The sequence below is a fragment of the Arachis hypogaea genome, chromosome 19, assembly GCF_003086295.3.
Source record: "Arachis hypogaea cultivar Tifrunner chromosome 19, arahy.Tifrunner.gnm2.J5K5, whole genome shotgun sequence".
Taxonomy (NCBI): domain Eukaryota; kingdom Viridiplantae; phylum Streptophyta; class Magnoliopsida; order Fabales; family Fabaceae; genus Arachis; species Arachis hypogaea.
This window is the reverse complement of record NC_092054.1, coordinates 108,915,202-108,929,407: the sequence shown is the minus strand read 5'-3', so window position 1 is coordinate 108,929,407 and position 14,206 is coordinate 108,915,202. Positions and strand designations below refer to the sequence as shown.

Here is a 14,206-nt window from a genome sequence, read left to right as displayed (position 1 = left end):
AGCAAGGACAAGAACATTCTTGTTGAAGCAGATCCAGAACCTGAAAAGACTCTGAAAAGGAAACTAAGAGAAGCTAAATTACAACAATCCAGCAAGCACCTTTCAGAAATTTTCGAACAGGAAGAGGAGATGGCAGCCGAAAATAATAATAATGCAAGGAGGATGCTTGGTGACTTTACTGCACCTAATTCCAATTTACATGGAAGAAACATCTCCATTCCTGCCATTGGAGCAAACAATTTTGAGCTGAAACCTCAATTAGTTTCTCTGATGCAGCAGAACTGCAAGTTTCATGGACTTCCATCAGAAGATCCTTTTCAGTTCTTAACTGAATTCTTGCAGATCTGTGATACTGTTAAGACTAATGGAGTAGATCCTGAAGTCTACAGGCTCATGCTTTTCCCCTTTGCTGTAAGAGACAGAGCTAGAGTGTGGTTGGACTCTCAACCCAAAGATAGCCTGAACTCTTGGGATAAGCTGGTCAAGGCTTTCTTAGCCAAGTTCTTTCCTCCTCAAAAGCTGAGTAAGCTTAGAGTGGATGTTCAAACCTTCAGACAGAAAGAAGGTGAATCCCTCTATGAAGCTTGGGAGAGATACAAAGGACTAACCAAAAAGTGTCCTTCTGACATGCTTTCAAAATGGACCATCCTGGATATATTCTATGATGGTCTGTCTGAATTAGCTAAGATGTCATTGGATACTTCTGCAGGTGGATCCATTCACCTAAAGAAAACGCCTGTAGAAGCTCAAGAACTCATTGACATGGTTGCTAATAACCAGTTCATGTACACTTCTGAAAGGAATCCTGTGAATAATGGGACGCCTATGAAGAAGGGAGTTCTTGAAATTGATACTCTGAATGCTATATTGGCTCAGAATAAAATATTGACTCAGCAAGTCAATATGATTTCTCAGAGTCTGAATGGAATGCAAGCTGTATCCAACAGTACTCAAGAGGCAACTTCTGAAGAAGAAGCTTATGATCCTGAAAACCCTGCAATAGCAGAGGTGAATTACATTGGTGAACCTTATGGAAACACCTATAACCCCTCATGGAGAAATCACCCAAATCTCTCATGGAAGGATCAACAAAAGCCTCAACAAGGCTTTAATAATGGTAGAAGAAATAGGTTTAACAATAGTAAACCTTTTCCATCATCCACTCAGCAACAGACAGAGAACTCTGAACAAAATACCTCTAATTTAGCAAACTTAGTCTCTGATCTATCTAAGGCCACTGTAAGTTTCATGAATAAAACAAGGTCCTCCATTAGAAATTTGGAGGCACAAGTGGGCCAGCTGAGTAAAAGGATCACTGAAATCCCTCCTAGTACTCTCCCAAGCAATACAGAAGAAAATCCAAAAGGAGAGTGCAAGGCCATTAACATAGTCAACACGGCCGAACCTGGAGAGGAAGGGGAGGACGTAAATCCCAGTGAGGAAGACCTCCTGGGACGTCTAGTGATCAATAAGGAGTTTTCCTTTGAGGAACCAAAGAAATCTGAGACTCATCTAGAGACCATAGAGATTCCATTGAACCTCCTTATGCCCTTCATGAGCTCTGACGAGTATTCATCTTCTGAAGAGAATGAGGATGTTACTGAAGAGCAAGCTGCCAAGTTTCTTGGTGCAATCATGAAGCTGAATGCCAAATTATTTGGTATTGAGACTTGGGAAGATGAACCTCCCTTGTTCACCAATGAACTAAGTGATCTGGATCAACTGACATTGCCTCAGAAGAAACAGGATTCTGGAAAGTTTGTAATACCTTGTACCATAGGCAACATGATCTTTGAAAAGGCTCTGTGTGACCTTGGTTCAGGGATAAACCTCATGCCCCTCTCTGTAATAGAGAAACTGGGAATCTATGGGGTGCAAGCTGCTAAAATCTCATTAGAGATGGCAGACAATTCAAGAAAACAGGCTTATGGACAAGTAGAGGACGTGTTAGTAAAGGTTGAAGGCCTTTACATCCCTGCTGATTTCATAGTCCTTGATACTGGGAAGGATGAGGATGGATCCATCATCCTTGGAAGACCTTTCCTAGCCACAGCAAGAGCTGTGATTGATGTTGACAGAGGTGAATTAGTCCTTCAATTGAATGAGGACTCCCTTGTGTTTACAACTCAAGGTTACCCTTCTGTAAACATGAAGAGGAAGCATAAAAAGCTTCTCTCAAAACAGAGTCAACCAAAGCCCCCACAGTCAAACCAAACTCTAAGTTTGGTGTTGAACTCCCATATCCAAACTCTAAGTTTGGTGTTGGGAAGTCTCAACAATGCTTTGAACATCTGTGAGGCTCCATGAGAGCCCACTGTCAAGCTATTGACATTAAAGAAGCGCTTGTTGGGAGGCAACCCAATTTTTATTTATCTAATTCTATTTTTCTTGTTCTTTCATGTTTTATTAGGTTCATGATCATGTGGAGTCACAAAATAAATATAAAAATTGAAAACGGAATCAAAAATAGCAGAAGAAAAATTACACCCTGGAGGAAGACCTTACTGGCGTTTAAATGCCAGTACGAAGCATCTGGCTGGCGTTCAACGCCAGAACAGAGCATGGTTCTAGCGCTGAACGCCTAAAATGGGCAGCATCTGGGCGTTGAACGCCAGAATTGCACCCTAGAGAAGAGCTGGCACTGAACGCCCAGAACAAGCATGGTTCTGGCGTTCAACGCCAGAAATGGGCAACAAATGGGTGTTCAACGCCCAGAACAAGCACCAATCTGGCGCTGAATGCCCAGAGTTGTGTGCAAGGGCATTTTGCATGCCTAATTTGGTGCAAGGTTGTAAATCCTTGAACACCTCAGGATCTGTGGACCCCACAGGATCACCTCAGGATCTGTGGACCCCACAGGATCCCCACCTACCTCCACTCACCTCTTCTCACCCCTCTTTCACACAATCCCATAAACACTCTTCCCCAAAACTCTTCACCAATCACCTCAATCTCTCTTCCCTATCACCACTTCACCACTCACATCCATCCACTCTTCCCCATAAACCTACCTCATAAACACCACCTACCTTCAAAATTCAAAATCAATTTCCCACCCAAACCTACCTTATATGGCCGAAACCTTACCCCCCATCCCTTCCCTATATATAGCCCTCCATTCCTCCTCATTTTCACACAACACAACCCTCTCTTCCCCTTCTTGGCCGAAACACATCTCTCTCTCTCTCCTCCATTTCTTCTTCTTCTTCATCTCTTCTTTCTTCTCTTGCTCGAGGGCGAGCAATATTTTAAGTTTGGTGTGGTAAAAGCATAAGCTTTTTGTTTTTCTACTACCATTGATGGCACCTAAGACCGGAGAATCCTCTAGAAAAGGAAAAGGGAAGACAAAAGCTTCCACCTCCGAGTCATGGGAGATGGAAAGATTCATCTCCAAAGCTCATCAAGACCACTTCTATGATGTTGTGGCCAAGAAGAAGGTGATCCCCGAGGTCCCTTTCAAGCTCAAAAAGAATGAGTATCCGGAGATCCGACATGAAATCCAAAGAAGAGGTTGGGAAGTTCTAACAAACCCCATCCAACAAGGGCATCCTAATGGTTCAAGAGTTCTATGCCAATGCATGGATCACTAGGAACCATGATCAAAGTAAGAACCCAAACCCAAAGAATTATATTACAATGGTTCGGGGGAAATACTTAGATTTTAGTCCGGAAAATGTGAGGTTGGCGTTTAACTTGCCTATGATGCAAGGAGATGCACGCCCCTACACTAGAAAGGTCAACTTTAATCAAAGGTTGGACCAAGTCCTCATGGACATATGTGTGGAAGGAGCTCAATGGAAGATTGACTCCAAAGGCAAGCCGGTTCAATTAAGAAGACTGGACCTCAAGCCTGTGGCTAGAGGATGGTTGGAGTTCATCCAACGCTCCATCATCCCCACTAGCAACCGATCTGAAGTTACTGTGGATCGGACCATCATGATTCATAGCATCATGATTGGAGAGGAAGTGGAAGTTTATGAAGTCATCTCCCTTGAATTCTACAAAATAACCGAAAAGCCCTCTCCTGGGGCAAGGCTAGCTTTTCCTCATCTTATTTGCTATCTATGTTACTCAGCTGGAGCTTTCATAGAAGGAGACATTCCCATTGAGGAAGAGAAGCCCATCACTAAGAAAAGAATGGAGCAAGGAAGAGAGCCCATTCATGGATCTCAAGAGACGCATGAAGCTCATCACCATGAGATCCCGGAGATGCCTCAAATACATTTTCCTCCACAAAACTACTGGGAGCAAATCAACACCTCCCTAGGAGAATTAAGTTCCAACATGGGACAATTAAGAGTGGAACATCAAGAGCACTCCATCATCCTTCATGAAATAAGAGAAGATCAAAAAGCAATGAGGGAGGAGCAACAAAGACAAGGAAGAGACATAGAAGAGCTCAAGGACATCATTGGTTCCTCAAGAAGGAAACGCCACCATCACTAAGGTGGACTCATTCCTTGTTCTTACTTTCACCATTTTTCGTTTTCTATGTTAAGTGCTTATCTATGTTTGTGTCTTATTACATGATCATTAGTATTTAGTAACTATGCCTTAAAGTTATGAATGTCCTATGAATCCATCACCTCTCTTAAATGAAAAATGTTTTAATTCAAAAGAACAAGAAGTACATGAGTTTCGAATTTATCCTTGAACTTAGTTTAATTATATTGATGTGGTGACAATATTTTTTGTTTTCTGAATGAATGCTTGAACAGTGCACATGTCTTTTGAAGTTGTTGTTTAAGAATGTTAAATATGTTGGCTCTTGAAAGAATGATGACAAGGAGACATGTTATTTGATAATCTGAAAAATCATAAAAATTATTCTTGAAGCAAGAAAAAGCAGCAAAGAACAAAGCTTGCAGAAAAAAAAAGAAAAAAATATAGGCGAAAAAAAAAAAAGAAAAAGCAAGCAAAAAAAGCCAATAACCCTTAAAACCAAAAGGCAAGGGTAAATAAAAAGGATCCCAAGGCTTTGAGCATCAGTGGATATGAGGGCCTAAAGGAATAAAATCCTGGCCTAAGCGGCTAAACCAAGTTGTCCCTAACCATGTGCTTGTGGCGTGAAGGTGTCAAGTGAAAGCTTGAGACTGAGCGGTTAAAGTCAAGGTCCAAAGCAAAAGAAGAGTGTGCTTAAGAACCCTGGACACCTCTAATTGGGGACTTTAGCAAAGCTGAGTCACAATCTGAAAAGGTTCACCCAATTATGTGTCTGTGGCATTTATGTATCCGGTGGTAATACTGGAAAACAAAGTGCTTAGGGCCACGGCCAAGACTCATAAAATAGCTGTGTTCAAGAATCATCATACTGAACTAGGAGAATCAATAACACTATCTGAACTCTGAGTTCCTATAGATGCCAATCATTCTGAACTTCAATGGATAAAGTGAGATGCCAAAACTATTCAAGAGGCAAAAAGCTACAAGTCCCACTCATTTAATTGGAGCTATGTTTCATTGATAGTTTAGAATTTATAGTATATTCTCTTTTTTTATCCTATTTGATTTTCAGTTGCTTGGGGACAAGCAACAATTTAAGTTTGGTGTTGTGATGAGCGGATAATTTATACGCTTTTTGGCATTGTTTTTAGTATGTTTTTAGTAGGATCTAGTTACTTTTAGGGATGTTTTCATTATTTTTTATGTTAAGTTCACATTTCTGGACTTTACTATGAGTTTGTGTGTTTTTCCGTGATTTCAGGTATTTTCTGGCTGAAATTGAGGGACTTGAGCAAAAATAAGATTCAGAGGTTGAAGAAGGACTGCTGATGCTGTTGGATTCTGACCTCCCTGCACTCAAAGTGGATTTTCTGGAGCTATAGAACTCAAAATAGCGCGCTTCCAATTGTGTTCGAAAGTAGACATTCAGGGCTTTTTAGAAATGTATAATAGTCCATACTTTGGCCGATTTTAGACGACGTAAAAGGGCATTGAACGCCAGTTCTACGCTGCTGTCTGGAGTTAAACGCCAGAAACAAGTCACAAGCCAGAGTTGAACGCCAGAAATACGTTACAAACTGGCGTTCAACTCCAAGATTGACCTCTACACGTGTAACATTCAAGCTCAGCCAAAGCACACACCAAGTGGGCCCCGGAAGTGGATTTATGCATCAATTACTTACTTCTATAAACCCTAGTAACTAGTTTAGAATAAATAGGACTTTTTACTATTGTATTTGACATCCTGGGACGTTTTGTTCTTAGATCATGGGGGCTGGTCATTCGGCCATGCCTGAACCTTTCACTTATGTATTTTCAACGGTAGAGTTTCTACACTCCATAGACTAAGGTGTGGAACTCTGCTGTTCCTCAAAGATTAATGCAAAGTACTACTGTTTTTCTATTCAATTCAACTTATTCCGCTTCTAAGATATTCATTCGCACTTTAACCTGAATGTGATGAACGTGACAATCATCATCATTCCCTATGAATGCGTGCCTGACAACCACTTCCGTTCTACCTTAGATTGAATGAGTATCTCTTCGATCTCTTAATCAGAGTCTTCGTGGTATAAGCTAGATTGATGGCGGCATTCATGAGAGTCCGGAAAGTCTAAACCTTGTCTGTGGTATTCTGAGTAGGACTCTGGGATTGAATGACTGTGACGAACTTCAAACTCGCGAGTGCTGGGCGTAGTGACAGACGCAAAAGGAGGGTGAATCCTATTCCAGTATGATCGAGAACCTTAGATGATTAGCCGTGCCATGACAGAGCATTTGGACCATTTTCACAAGAGGATGGGATGTAGCCATTGACAACGGTGATGCCCTTATAGAAAGCCAGCCATGGAAAGGAGTAAGACTGATTGGATGAAGACAGCAGGAAAGCAGAGATTCAGAGGAACGAAAGCATCTCTATACGCTTATCTGAAATTCTCACCAATGAATTACATAAGTGTTTTTATCCTTATTTTATGTTTACTTATTATTTAATTTCGAAAACTCCATAACTATTTTATATCCGCCTGACTGAGATTTATAAGGTGACCATAGCTTGCTTCATACCAACAATCTCCGTGGGATCGACCCTTACTCACGTAAGGTTTATTACTTGGACGACCCAGTGCACTTGCTGGTTAGTTGTATCAAAGTTGTGAATGAAAAACAATTTATTAAGACGTGCGTACAGAGTTTCTGGCGCCGTTACCTGAGATCACAATTTCGTGCACCAAAGGGATTTTTGTTGGTTTAGAGACTATATCTACAACGCGACTGTTTTTATGACATTCTTTACTGGCAAAAATCCCAACGTCAAAATGGCGCCGTTGCCGGGGAACTGCTAACGTGTGCCTTATTATTGGTTATTGTAAATATTTTTTTTTACTTGTTTATTTGCTTATTTTTATTTTTATTTGCATTAGTTACCATGAACTCTCACCCCTCTCGCTTTGAGTTTGGTTCTAATTTCTGGAGTTCAGCGCCAGAAATGGATCAAAAACCAGAGTTGAACGCCAGAAATGGATCAAAACCTGGCGTTCAACTCCACAAATGGCCTCTGCACGTGGAAAGTTAAAGCTCAGCCCAAGCACACACCAAGTGCGCCCCGGAAGTGGATTTATGCATCAATTACTTACTTCTGTAAACCCTAGTAGCTAGTTTATTATAAATAGGACATTTTACTATTGTATTTGATATCTTTGGACGCCTGGTTCTTAGATCAGAGGGGCTGGCCATCTCGGCCATGCCTGGACCTTTCACTTATGTATTTTCAATGGTAGAGTTTCTGCACTCCATAGATTAAGGTGTGGAGCTCTGCTGTTCCTCAAAGATTAATGCAAAGTACTACTGTTTTCTATTCAATTCAACTTATTCCGCTTCTAAGATATTCATTCGCACCTCAACCTGAATGTGATGAATGTGACAATCATCATCATTCCATATGAACGCGTGGCTGACAACCACTTCCGTTCTACATTAGATTGAATGAGTATCTCTTAGATCTCTTAATCAGAATCTTCGTGGTGTAAGCTAGAATGATGGTGGCATTCAAGAGAATCTGGAAAGTCTAAACCTTGTCTGTGGTGTTCCGAGTAGGATTCAATGATTGAATGACTGTGATGAGCTTCAAACTCGCGAGTGCTGGGCGTTAGTGACAGACGCAAAAGGAGGGTGAATCATATTCCAGCATGATCGAGAACCGACAGATGAATAGCCGTGCCGTGACAGGGTGCGTTGACCATTTTCACTGAGAGGAGGGGATGTAGCCACTGACAACGGTGATGCCCTTGCATAAAGCCAGCCATGGAAAGGAGTAAGACTGATTGGATGAAGATAGCAGGAAAGCAGAGATTCAGAGGAACAAACGCATCTCTATACGCTTATCTGAAATTCTCACCTATGATTTACATAAGTATTTCTATCCCTATTTTATTAATTATTTTCGAAAAACCCCATTACTATTTTATATCCGCCTGACTGAGATTTACAAGGTGACCATAGCTTGCTTCATACCAACAATCTCCGTGGGATTCGACCCTTACTCACGTAAGGTATTACTTGGACGACCCAGTGCACTTGCTGGTTAGTTGTGCGAAGTTGTGAACCATGGTATTGGCATCATGTTTTTGGCGCCATTACCAGGGAAAGAAAGAGCGATGAATTTTACATAACTAAAGTGTAATCACAATTTCTGCGCACCAAGTTTTTGGCGCCGTTGCCGGGGATTGTTCGAGTTTGGACAACTAACGGTTCATCTTGTTGCTCAGATTAGGTAAATTTTCTTTTTGTTTTCTTTTCAAAAATTTTTCAAAAATCTTTCAAAAATTTTTCTTTTGTTTTCGAAAAAAAAAATATAATAATAAAAATAATGTTTTCAAAAATAAATTATTCTATGACTTCAAAATTTTTAAGAATGAATTCTAGTGTTTCATGAAGCATGTTGAAGCCTATCTGGCTGTAAAGCCATACCCAAACTGCTTTGGGATTGGCCTTCAACTAATCACCTCAGTGGAGTCATGCCCAATCCTTCTGGATAGGGTATGTCAGGCATGTCATGTCTAAGTCACATTCTAAAGCTTGGCTGGCTATTAAGCCATGCCTGACCCTTTGATTGGAGCTTTAGACTACCATGGCAAGATTCCTGGAATTCATATTAAAAATTTTGAATCCTTATTTTTCTTTTTCAAAATGATTTTCAAAAAAAATTAAAAGAATCATAAAATCATAAAAATAAAAAATATTTTGTGTTTCTTGTTTGAGTATTGAGTCATGTTACAAGTTTGGTTTCAATTGCATGTGCATCTTGCATTTTTCGAAAATTTCATGCATTCATAGTGTTATTCATGATCTTCAAGTTGTTATTGGTAAGTCTTCTTGTTTGATCTTTGCATTTGCATGTTTTGTGTCTTTTTTTTTGTTTTTCATATGCATTCTTGAATTCTTAGTGTCTAAGCATTAAAGAATTCTAAGTTTGGTGTCTTGCATGTTTTCCTTGCATTAAAAATTTTTCAAAATTATGTTATTGGTGTTCATCTTGACATTCATAGTGTTCTTGGTGTTCATCTTGACATTCATAGCATTCTTGCATGCATTCATTGTTTTGATCCATAACTCTCATGCATTGCATCATTTTTCTTGTTTTTCTCTCTCATCATAAAAATTCAAAAATCAAAAAAATATCTTTCCCTTTTTCTCTCTTAAAATTTCGAAAATTAGATTTGACTTTTTCAAAAATTTTTAAAATCTAGTTGTTTTTATGAGTCAAATCAAATTTTCAATTTAAAAATCTCATCTTTTTCAAAATCTTTTTCAAAAATCAAATCTTTTTCATTTTTCTTAGTTATTTTCCAAAATTTTAAAAATATTTTTCAAAAATCTTTTTCTTATTTTTATATCAAATTTTCGAAAATAACAATAACAATTAATGTTTTGATTCAAAAAATTTCAAGTTAGTTACTTACTTGTTAAGAAAGATTCAAACTTTAAGTTCTAGAATCATATCTTGTGATTTCTTGTGAATCAAGTCATTAATTGTGATTTTAAAAATCAAATCTTTTTCAAAACTAATTTCAATCATATATTTTCAAAAATATCTTCTTATCTTATCTTTTTCAAAAATTTGATTTCAAAATATCTTTTCTAACTTCTTATCTTCTTATCTTTTCAAAATTGATTTTCAAAATTGTTTCAACTAACTAACTAACTTCTTGTTTGTTTCTTACCTTTTTCAAAACTACCTAACTAACTCTCTCTCTCTAATTTTCGAAAATATCTCCCTCTTTTTCAAAATTTCTTTTTAATTAACTAATTATTTCAAATTTTAAATCTTAATTTTCGAAAATTACTAACTTTTTCAAAAAAAAACTATTTTCGAAAATCACTAACTCTTTTTTTCAAAAATAATTTTCGAAAATTCTCTTCTCTCTCATCTCCTTCTATTTGTTTATTCATCTACTAACATCTCTCCCTTATTCAAAAAAAAAAGAGGATCTCTATTATTATTATTTTTCTTTGCCCTCTTCTTTTTCATATGAGCAGGAGCAAGGACAAGAATATTCTTGTTGAAGCAGATCCAGAACCTGAAAGGACTCTGAAGAGGAAACCAAGAGAAGCTGAATTACAACAAACCAGCAAGCACCTGTCAGAAATTATCAAACAGGAAAAGAAGATGGCAGCTGAAAATAATAATAATGCAAGGAGAATGCTTGGTGACTTTACTGCACCTAATTCCAATTTACATGGAAGAAGCATCTCCATTCCTGCCATTGGAGCAAACAACTTTGAGCTGAAACCTCAATTAGTTTCTCTGATGCAGCAGAACTGCAAGTTTCATGGACTTCCATCTGAAGATCCTTTTCAGTTCTTAACTGAATTCTTGCAGATCTGTGATACCGTTAAGACTAATGGAGTAGATCCTGAAGTCTACAGGCTCATGCTTTTCCCTTTTGCTGTAAAAGACAGAGCTAGAATATGGTTGGATTCTCAACCTAAAGACAGCCTGAACTCTTGGGATAAGCTGGTCAAGGCTTTCCTATCCAAGTTCTTTCCTCCTCAAAAGCTGAGCAAGCTTAGAGTGGATGTTCAAAACTTCAGACAGAAAGAAGGTAAATCCCTCTATGAAGCTTGGGAGAGATACAAAGGACTGACCAAAAAGTGTCCTTCTGACATGCTTTCAGAATGGACCATCCTGGATATATTCTATGATGGTCTGTCTGAGTTATCTAAGATGTCATTGGATACCTCTGCAGGTGGATCCATTCACCTAAAGAAAACGCCTGCAGAAGCTCAAGAACTCATTGACATGGTTGCAAATAACTAGTTCATGTACACTTCTGAAAGGAATCCTGTGAATAATGGGACGCCTATGAAGAAGGGAGTTCTTGAGATTGATACTCTGAATGCCATATTGGCTCAAAACAAAATATTAACTCAGCAAGTCAATATGATTTCTCAGAGTCTGAATGGAATGCAAGCTGCACCCAACAGTACTCAAGAGGCATCTTCTGAAGAAGAAGCTTATGATCCTGAGAACCCTGAAATAGCAGAGGTAAATTACATGGGTGAACCTTATGGAAACACCTATAATCCATCATGGAAAAATCATCCAAGTTTCTCATGGAAGGATCAAAAGCCTCAACAAGGCTTTAATAATGGTGGAAGAAACAGGTTTAGCAATGGCAAGCCTTTTCCATCATCCACTCAGCAACAGACAGAGAATTCTGAGCAGAACTCATCTAATTTAGCAAACTTAGTCTCTAATCTATCCAAGGTCACAGTGAGTTTCATGAATGAAACAAGGTCTTCCATTAGAAATCTGGAAGCACAAGTGGGCCAGCTGAGTAAAAGGATCATTGAAATCCCTCCTAGTACTCTCCCAAGCAATACAGAAGAGAATCCAAAAGGAGAGTGCAAGGCCATTGACATAAGCACCATGGTCGAACCTGTAAGGGAAGGAGAGGACGTGAATCCCAAGGAGGAAGACCTCCTGGGACGTCCAGTGATCAATAAGGAGCTTCCCTCTGAGGAACCAAAGGAATCTGAGACTCATCTAGAGACCATAGAGATTCCATTGAACCTCCTTATGCCATTCATGAGCTCTGATGAATATTCCTCTTCTAAAGAGAATGAGGATGTTACTGAAGAGCAAACTGCCAAGTTTCTTGGTGCAATCATGAAGCTAAATGCCAAATTATTTGGCATTGATACTTGGGAAGTTGAACCTCCCTTGTTCATCAATGAACTAAGTGATCTGGATCAACTGACATTGCCTCAGAAGAGACAGGATCCTGGAAAGTTCATAATACCTTGTAGCATAGGCACCATGATCTTCAAGGCTCTGGGTGACCTTGGTTCAGAGATAAACCTCATGCCCCTCTCTGTAATAGAGAAACTGGGAATCTATGGGGTGCAAGCTGCTAGAATCTCATTAGAGATGACAGATAATTCAAGAAAACAGGCTTATGGACAAGTAGAAGACGTGTTAGTTAAGGTTGAAGGCCTTTACATCCCTGCTGATTTCATAGTCCTGGATACTGGAAAGGAAGAGGATGAATCCATCATCCTAGGAAGACCTTTCCTAGCCACAGCAAGAGCTGTGATTGATGTGAACAGAGGAGAATTGATCCTTCAATTAAATAAGGACAACCTTGTGTTTACAACTCAAGGATCTCTCTCTGCATCCATGGAGAGGAAGCAGAAAAAGCTTCTCTCAAAGCAGAGTCAAACAAAGCCCCCACAGTAAAACTCTAAGTTTGGTGTTGGGAGGCCACAACCAAACTCTAAGTTTGGTGTTGAACTCCCATATCCAAACTCTAAGTTTGGTATTGGAGAGTCTCAACAAAGCTCTGCACATCTGTGAGGCTCCATGAGAGCCCACTGTCAAGCTACTGACATTAAAGAAGCGCTTGTTGGGAGGCAACCCAATTTTTATCTAACTATATTTTTCTTAGTTATATGTCTTTATAGGTTCATGATCATGTGGAGTCACAAAATAAATATAAAAATTGAAAACGGAATCAAAAATAGTAGAAGAAAAATCACACCCTGGAGGAACCATCTGCCTGGCGTTCAACGCCAGAAATGGCAACAAATGGGCGTTGAACGCCCAAAATGGGCACCAACCTGGCGCTGAACGCCCAGAGTTGTGTGCAAGGGCATTTTAAATGCCTAAATTGGTGCAGGGATGTAAATGCCTTGACACCTCAGGATCTGTGGACACCACAGGATCATCTCAGGATCTGTGGACCCCACAGGATCCCCACCTACCTCATCATCTCTCTTTCCATTCATGATCATCCCTTTTGTTTTCCATTTACCACTCACATCCATACACCCACTACCTTCAAAATTCAACATCTCTCTCTCTCCCACCCAATCCCACCCATATGGCCGAATACACACATCCATCCATCTCCTCCATATCTTCTTCTTCTTCTTCTTCTATTCTTTCTTCTTTTGCTCGAGGGCGAGCAACATTCTATGTTTGGTGTGGTAAAAGCATAGCTTTTTTGTTTTTTTCCATAACCATTGATGGCACCTAAGGCCAGAGAAACCTCTAGAAAGAGGAAAGGGAAGACAAAAGCTTCCATCAAGGGTCTATAGCTCAGTGGTAGAACATTTGACTGCAAATCAAGAGATCCCTGAGATACCTCAGGGGATACATTTTCTTCCACACAATTATTGGAAGCAACTAAGGGTGGAACATCAAGAGCACTCCATCATCCTTCATGAAATCAGAGAAGATCTAAAAGCAATGAAGAAGGAGCAACAAAGGCAAGGAAGAGACATAGAAGAGCTCAAGGACATCATTTGTTCCTCAAGAAGGAAACGCCACCATCACTAAGGTGGATTCATTCCTTGTTCTTATTTCTTCTGTTTTTCGTTTTCTATGTTATGTGCTTATCTATGTTTGTGTCTTCATTAAATGATCATTAGTAGTTAGTAACTTTGTCTTAAAGTTATGAATGTCCTATGAATCCATCACCTCTCTTAAATGAAAAATGTTTTAATTTAAAAGAACAAGAAGTACATGAGTTTTGAATTTATCCTTGAACTTAGTTTAATTATATTGATGTGGTGACAATGCTTCTTGTTTTCTGAATGAATGCTTGAACAGTGCATATGTCTTTTGAAGTTGTTGTTTAAGAATGTTAAATATGTTGGCTCTTGAAAGAATGATGACTAGGAGACATGTTATTTGATAATCTGAAAAATCATAAAAATGATTCTTGAAGCAAGAAAAAGCAGCAAAGAACAAAGCTTGCAG

At 39.2% G+C, this 14,206-nt stretch overlaps 2 non-coding genes across 2 annotated transcripts; both read right to left on the bottom strand.

Annotated features, from left to right (window-relative positions):
- Positions 1-525: 525 nt before the first annotated feature.
- On the bottom strand, positions 526-633 carry LOC112782003 (small nucleolar RNA R71). Its single transcript, XR_003192748.1, has one exon. It is a non-coding gene; the product is annotated as a small nucleolar RNA R71 (small nucleolar RNA).
- Positions 634-11,005: 10,372 nt separating this feature from the next.
- LOC112780241 (small nucleolar RNA R71) lies at positions 11,006-11,113 on the bottom strand. Its single transcript, XR_003191093.1, has one exon. It is a non-coding gene; the product is annotated as a small nucleolar RNA R71 (small nucleolar RNA).
- Positions 11,114-14,206: the final 3,093 nt, after the last annotated feature.